We start from the raw sequence: 7,172 nt of genomic DNA, 5'->3' as shown, positions 1-7,172 counted from the left end.
CTGAAATAATTTTACATAAAATGAAAGTATGACAGAAACCTGTGTATTTTTTGCTTCTTTTCTTTGCAGCTGCAACACAAACACCACTGGCCAACACTTGTTCAACACATTCAAGGTCAATGTTTTATCCCTTTTTCCGGCATATTTCAATTAGCGTATGTTCAGTCTCTGTGCTCAGGCTCCGTGAGAGGCCATCAGGGGCAAAATACTTGAGGAGGTTATGATCTAACGAGTGGCAGAGACAGCCGCTTTATCCTGAGACAGCAAGAGAACACCTTCATGGCCAATCAGGTCCGCCTAATGAGACAAGATGGGCCAGGACGGTGCCACAGCCATTACAGCCACAGTCCGTCAGCACTCTGGTAATGAAGAGGACCGTCGAAGGCAGGATTGTGTAGGAAAAGTATAAAGCATCGCTTTAGATTGGGTTAAAAGAGAGATATAGACATATATGTTTTAACCTTAAATGAAACAGCCTAACACACAGTGGATTTAAAGTATGCACACTTAAAGGTTGTCAGACTGAACTATATGCACATAGCCCAGCAGAAACTTAAATAAACAGTAATTTCAGATCCACTTTGGCTGAACTGGATTTAGTTGCATGTTGATTCATCTTTCCAGCCTTGAAAAAAGGACACACAACTTCCAAAATTAATTGGGTTCTACTGATGATGAAGCATTTCTAATTGAAAGTATTAAAAATGTGAAATTTAGCTGACTTCAACTGTCCATTTCGCTTTTTTGATTATAATTAGTCCGTTTTTTTAATGTGCCAATTTAAGACGAGTCTCTTGTGTGTCCAAATAGTTTTGGCAGTATTTTCTGTCATTACCACAAGAGGGCAGACGAGGCCTGCTAATGGGAGGGAAACCAGTTGAAGCTGGAGGAGCTGAGGGGCAAAGCAGGAGCGTGATGAACGTGCTTTATTGCAGCCTTGTGGATTTCATTCAACTTTGAAGGTTTTGGTTATCAGTGGAAGCCAGACTCTCGGGCTGTAGAGGCCTGATATGAAATTTCAATTTTGTCATGTGGTGCCCTACATCGAGCAGGGCGAGTCGTATTCATGATATGGCATGTAGGCTGCACTGTTTCTCTTCTGTAGGCGACCAAGTTGCAGCTTCATTAGTAAAAAAAAAAAAAAAGAAAAAAGAAAAAAAAAAGGTCAGCTCCGGCATTTACCTGGATGGGAGGGTGAATTCTCAAATAGTTGTGACTGTAAATCTGTGTTCATTCGTGTCATCTTTAAGGCGGCAGTACATGAACATACCTCTCCGTGAAGATCCATCGCTGTAGTTTTTGCAGCCTTTGTATTCAGGACTCTTAATTAGCACCGAGTCTCACTTCATTTAATTATTTTCGAATCTAGCTGAGCTCTGGCATTTTTCTCTCATCGTGTTTGCCGTATCGTTGATTGTTTTCACTACTCATTGCTTATTTGTAGCATTTAAGGAAATAAACATTAATGAGTTGGAGAAATGATTGGATAAAACTCCCCCCATCCCCCATAAGCACCTTCTCCCATCCATCATCACTGCTCCCGCCATCCTCGGCGATGATTTGCGGAGACCCATGTCGTTAATCAAGATCGGATTATTGTCTGCTGTCAAAGTGTGCAAAATGGAACCACTGTGTTTCTCCATGTGGCGCATAAAAAGGTGCAATCTGAAGCAATAATCTGTAAAATATAACAAAGCTTACGTAGAGTTATAGCTCCGGAAATCTTATCACAATGTCTGCTGTACGTCAAATTCTCAACTCTGAAAGAAACATTTAGCCTCCATCATGTCTTAATATGACTGCGGCGCCCCTGAACGCCACTAGGCGACAGACTAAGATAGGAGGATGTTTTTTCATCCGGCGCAAATGCCATAAGACTCTTTGAGCTGCTGCTCTGTATTCAGTTTTTGTTTGGTCGAAATGTTTGTTAGGCAATATTTTCAAACCTTTTAATATCCAATCAGACATGTGGATGTGTTTCTGCATAGAGGTCCTCAGCCCACCTCCTCATTTACATTCCATACTGGGTGCGTGTTCATGGAAATTAATATGCAGATCAAATAAATCATAGTTTAATATCGTTGTCATGCAAGGCCTCTTTAAGGTTATTGCAGGGAGGCGAAAATTAGACCGTCTTTACTGCAAACATGTCAATTTCCCTCTGAGCAAGTGGAGAAAAATGTTTCCGCTGGAACAAGATGTTCAGTGCTGATCAGCTCAACAATTATCTCGAATCAAACAAGAATAATTTTCTTTCTATCGTTATTAATCCTCTTATTCAAAGGTATTATTACTTCATTGTAGAGAAAAAACCCCAGCTAAAACAAGCCCAGAGCAGTCGCATTACTTCGCTTCGTTTGTAAAATTTCCTCACTTGATTTAAGAAAAATAAGGTTTTAGGACGATGTTTTCTCATATCTTCTGATCCCCTCGCTTGTGTCTGTGTGTGTGTGTGTGTGTGTATGTGTATGTGTATGTGTATGTGTATGTGTATGTGTATGTGTATGTGTGTGTGTGTGTGTGTGTGTGTGTGTGTGTACAGTTTATATGCTGCGGAGTTCTGCATTCCTGTACTACAGTGAAACAGCCATTTCCGCTTCTGCACCGGCAGGCGAGTGAAACAAAAGGCTGATCGGTGGTGCGCAGATTTCAGCACCACAGAAGGTGGACAGCTCTCTCGGGCAGCCTGTGTGTGCGTGTGTGTGTGGATGGACAGCTCCCACCGACACACACACACACACACACACACACACACACACACACACACACACACACAGGAGCCATCACATATATGTTCACATGAAAAACCAGAGCTTTAAAAAGTCGTTGTGTGGACTTATTTTATTATTGAAGGAAAGGGGGGAGGGGAGATACAACAGTACATGAATAATGCGTTACAGTTTGATAAAACAAGCGAACCTCCAACTGAGAGCGACACCAATGCTTTTAAAACTGTAAATAGTGAAAAGACATGATGTATATTTCTCTGGTCTGCAGACATCTGAAGAGTGGAGGATCATCTCTTGGCATTCACCGCGTGCCTTAATTGTAAGACATTAAATCAAGGTCCGCTGTGAACACGGAGAGACACAACCCGCTCGTCTGTGTGTGTGTGTGTGTATGTATGTGTGTGTGTGTGTGTGTGTGTATGTGTGTGTGTGTCCGTCCACCAGCTGCATTCACTCTACTGTGGGAAACGGGCAAACACCTCGACCCGTTCCGATGAGAGCTGTTATTATAAATGTGATCAAATTATTTTGCAGCCTTGGAGGCCTGTGCTCTGTGACTAAAAACGGTTTGGGATGTTGGCCAAAAAATACAAATAAAAAAAATCCAAAGCATCCCGCACGTATCCAAAGAGATCAAATCCTCTCAGGTTGATGTGCAGGCCTACCTTATATTGTAAAAAAAAAAAAAAAAAAAAAAAGCATTCAATTGGGGAAAAGGAGGTTATGTTACAGGACTGACTTAAACGCAAAACAGACAGCAGGTAGACTAGCTCTGCGGGCAAAATGATTATACGTCCCAGGCCGCTTTTGGAGGCGAAAAAGGACTCCGTTTGATCTTTCTCCGTCGACTGCTTGGTCCAAAATTGCAGAAAGCATAAAAGTCCTCCATTATCCCATAATGCACCTACAAAAGAAGGGAAAACACAAAATGCGTCATGAACTTCATATAGAATTGAAGATGACAAAATCTCATATTCCCCTTTGACCTGTTTTTTAATACAGTTGACGTCCATAAAACAGAAAAAAAAGTCACTGTCCACGTCCAAAATATTGATTTTCCTTGTCACATACGCATTTTCCTCCAACACACACATACATATACACACACACACACAAGCCTGCAGCCTCTACTTGCGGGTCACACGTTAAAAACTGCCGCAAATTGCAAACGGGGCAGTTGAAGAGCCTCGGTAAGTGCGGATGTCCTGAACACAGCGTATATGCGTCCATGCACGCGTTTCTCCCCAACAGCAGACTGACCGGGACACCGAGTCCAGCACCGACACCGCTTGAATGGGACTGATCTCTCTCCGTCCGGTCTTCTCCTCTGACTTTAGGATTAATGGTGCTACAGCCAAACAAATGAGGCATCTGCCTTCAGCACAAGAGGATTGGGATGAGGGGGGGTTGGGAGGGGGGAAGGGGGGGGGGGGGGGGGGGGTGTTTACGTCACCGGGCAAACAGATGTTCCTCTATATTACCCAGCGTCCTCCTCATCATTACCCTGTGTCCTTGAAACTAGGAGGGAAATTGACGACTTCCCATTCGGAGTATTAACGTTTATCGTCGAAATGTATTAATAGTTCTGCAGTTGGTTGGTGAAGTGTGTGCGTGTGTGTGCGTGTGCGCGCGCGGGCCGGCAGAGGAAATGCCAACAATGGCCCCGCAAATTGTGAAGCCCTAAATCTGGTATTGGCTGTGAACGGTTATGCAACATTGCACTATTCAACAAAAAAAAAGAGAGAGAGAGGAACACACGTGTACACACTCACACAAATACAGACTAACACTCATGCACGAGCATGCACACACGCACTCTCTCTCTCTCCCCTCACACACACACAGGGTTGAGGGAGGGATGCTCGTGTCATCCTGAGCCTGCTGTTTGATGTGAGCATATACTGTATTTTACTCGGTGTGACGACCTGCAACTCGTTTTTAATCTGAGATATTGAAATAAACTTTAAAAGCAATGCCTGTGTATCTGTCATGTATGGGTTATATAACGTACAAACTACGTCTGATGGAGAAGTGAAGTACATTCAAAGCTTGGAGATGCGTGTTTTAGGAAAAATTACTCTCATACTAATCATGTTATTGTATGAGGAGGCTGACACAGACCCGACATCTATGCAATTATGAACCTGTATAATCTGCAGTGATGCAGACTTCTAGCTGCGACCCTATTGATTTACATACCTTCTAATGCAGGCTAAAAACTACTTAAATTCAAATAAAGTCAGGTCTGTCTAATCATAATTAGGAGCCGCATACCTGACCACCAACCTGAGCTTGACGGAGCCACTCAGCTCATCATTGTGGAGGACCTATTCTGCATTTGACAGCCCATGTTTTGCCATTAAAGAGCAAAAAAAAAAAAAAAAAAAAAAACGGCGTGAAAAGCAGTGTAGGCAAAATGAGGAGGCGCAAGCTCGTAGATATGGTAATTGCAATGCATTACCCACTCGCTGGAATGGAGAGGAGAGGGATGCAGAAACAAAGGGAATCGCCATTTTAGACGGAAACGTCCCCATCCCCTGAAAAACCGGGCGACTCTCTCATTTGGAGCTTCATCACTTGCCTGTCAGCACATCCCCATATTTCGGGTCCCTGTGTCTATCCGACCATCGACACGAACACGACCCCTATTGTCCTTAAGCACCGCGCAGTGAACAAACGATAGTGGCTCCGAAATCCACCGTCCTCTTTATCCTTCTTATTGATTATGCAACCGTCGACATAAAGCGATGCGCGCGCGGGTTTGGTGATGATTTCCTATCGCCCCCTTTTTTTTTTTTTTTTTTTTTTTGTTCGCTCTCCTCTCTGAGTGGTTTATTCCCTAAAGCCCGCAATAACAATGGCAAGTGCAACGTGCATGGGGACGCGCACAGGACCATTATCTTTGTATAGATTATTTAAAAAGAGATCTTTATTCTTCCATAAACTACTAAAATACATATTTTACAACCAGTCGAAGCAAAAATACACGATAACGTTACCAATAAATGATCAAAGGGATCGAGCATAAAGCAAGATACTCACCATGATATGGTCCACGCCATATGGTGGATCCCAGCGCACTGTGGTCTGCTAATAATTTATCCGTGCTCTGCTGCTTTTCACTTCATTTTAGCATTATTACTTGACTGCAGATCTCTACACCGTGGAGGGAGGCTTGTATTCCCGGTTTCCCTTTTGGCGTATAGGCGGCGGACAAGCAAAGACTCCGTTTGGCGAGAAGCTGATACTACCAATGAGAGCGATGCTGTAGCCTCTGCAAAGCATGGCTGCGCTTTCTCGCTTTTTTTTCAAAAGAGGGCAGGTCGTTCTGTGCATTACAATGAGTAAAAATCTCTCTCTCTCTCTCTCTCTCTCTCTCTCTCTCTCTCTCTCTCTCTCTCTCTCTCTCTCTCTCTCTCTCTCTCTCTCTCTCTCTCTCCTCCTCTCTCTCCTCACATGCACACGCGCGCGCACACACACACACACACGCTTTTATACTTACTAATGCGCGCTCGCTCACCCTGACACGCAAATATATCCTATGCGCGCTCTGGATAAATCCCTATATATGTCTAGTGTTTTTTTTATATATATTATTATGATTATTTTATTGTTTTCGTGCACGTTGCGGCACTTTCACTGTGCATTTTTTTTTTTAGCACACAGGCCTGTTATATTTTATATGTTCAGTTTGCAGCAATAACTATTCTATAATCTAGCAATGCTCTATATTAGGAGTGCCGGATCTTCGCCTTGCCGGCCGCAATTAATCATGTTTAATGCCGTTTGTCTTGAGAGGTCCATTAGTGCGTTGCAGTTTCACGCATCAGGCCGCCGGATTGCAACTCAATTTCTATAGGCTGGTCCTGTTAGTCCAACTATAAGCCAACCCAAATAAACTCAACGGTATTTTACAGCAAGATTTAGGGGATGAAATGCGGTGTTATAGGACTAATAACACCAAAGCTTAACCATTCTTCTATTCATTGGTCAATAAAGGAATAGATTAAACATTGTTTATTTTATTTTTGTGCACATTAATGTCTCTGTGTGCCACTACAGACCTGCTTACAAAGCTCTTTCTGCACCACACATTTCAACGTACAAAAGGAGCAGAGACTGTGCAGTTTAGGGAGTCTTGTGTTGGGCATTCAGCACTGAAGCAGTAATTGATTGAAGCAAGTGGCAGTCCTGCACTGCTCGTTTGTATCCCCTTCACTTCCTGTCGTGATTGACTCCCAGGCAAAGATCCAATCGAAACCAGGGCCCCATGGATGATGTCATTTGAGTAACCTCACTAACCCTATAGCCAAGGCGGAACACACAGGCCTGCTAATGCCTACTTACACCTATTAATATAGATCTGATTCCAGCGTTAGAAATAGCCTGTAGGTGTTATTCACGGTCTATTTCTTCGAGTTCTCCCCCTTCTGTCATCTCATC

At 43.2% G+C, this 7,172-nt stretch overlaps 1 long non-coding RNA gene across 1 annotated transcript; it reads right to left on the bottom strand.

Annotated features, from left to right (window-relative positions):
* Positions 1–2,823: 2,823 nt before the first annotated feature.
* Positions 2,824–6,136, bottom strand: LOC137173215 (uncharacterized). The gene is made up of 2 exons (XR_010925132.1): positions 5,772–6,136; positions 2,824–3,633 (listed from the first exon to the last, which is right to left on the bottom strand). It is a non-coding gene; the product is annotated as an uncharacterized lncRNA (long non-coding RNA).
* Between the last annotated feature and the right edge of the window lie 1,036 nt (positions 6,137–7,172).

The sequence above is a fragment of the Thunnus thynnus genome, chromosome 21 (assembly GCF_963924715.1).
Source record: "Thunnus thynnus chromosome 21, fThuThy2.1, whole genome shotgun sequence".
Lineage (NCBI taxonomy): Eukaryota > Metazoa > Chordata > Actinopteri > Scombriformes > Scombridae > Thunnus > Thunnus thynnus.
The sequence above is the reverse complement of the archived record's forward strand: the minus strand, read 5'-3'. Positions and strand labels throughout refer to the sequence as shown.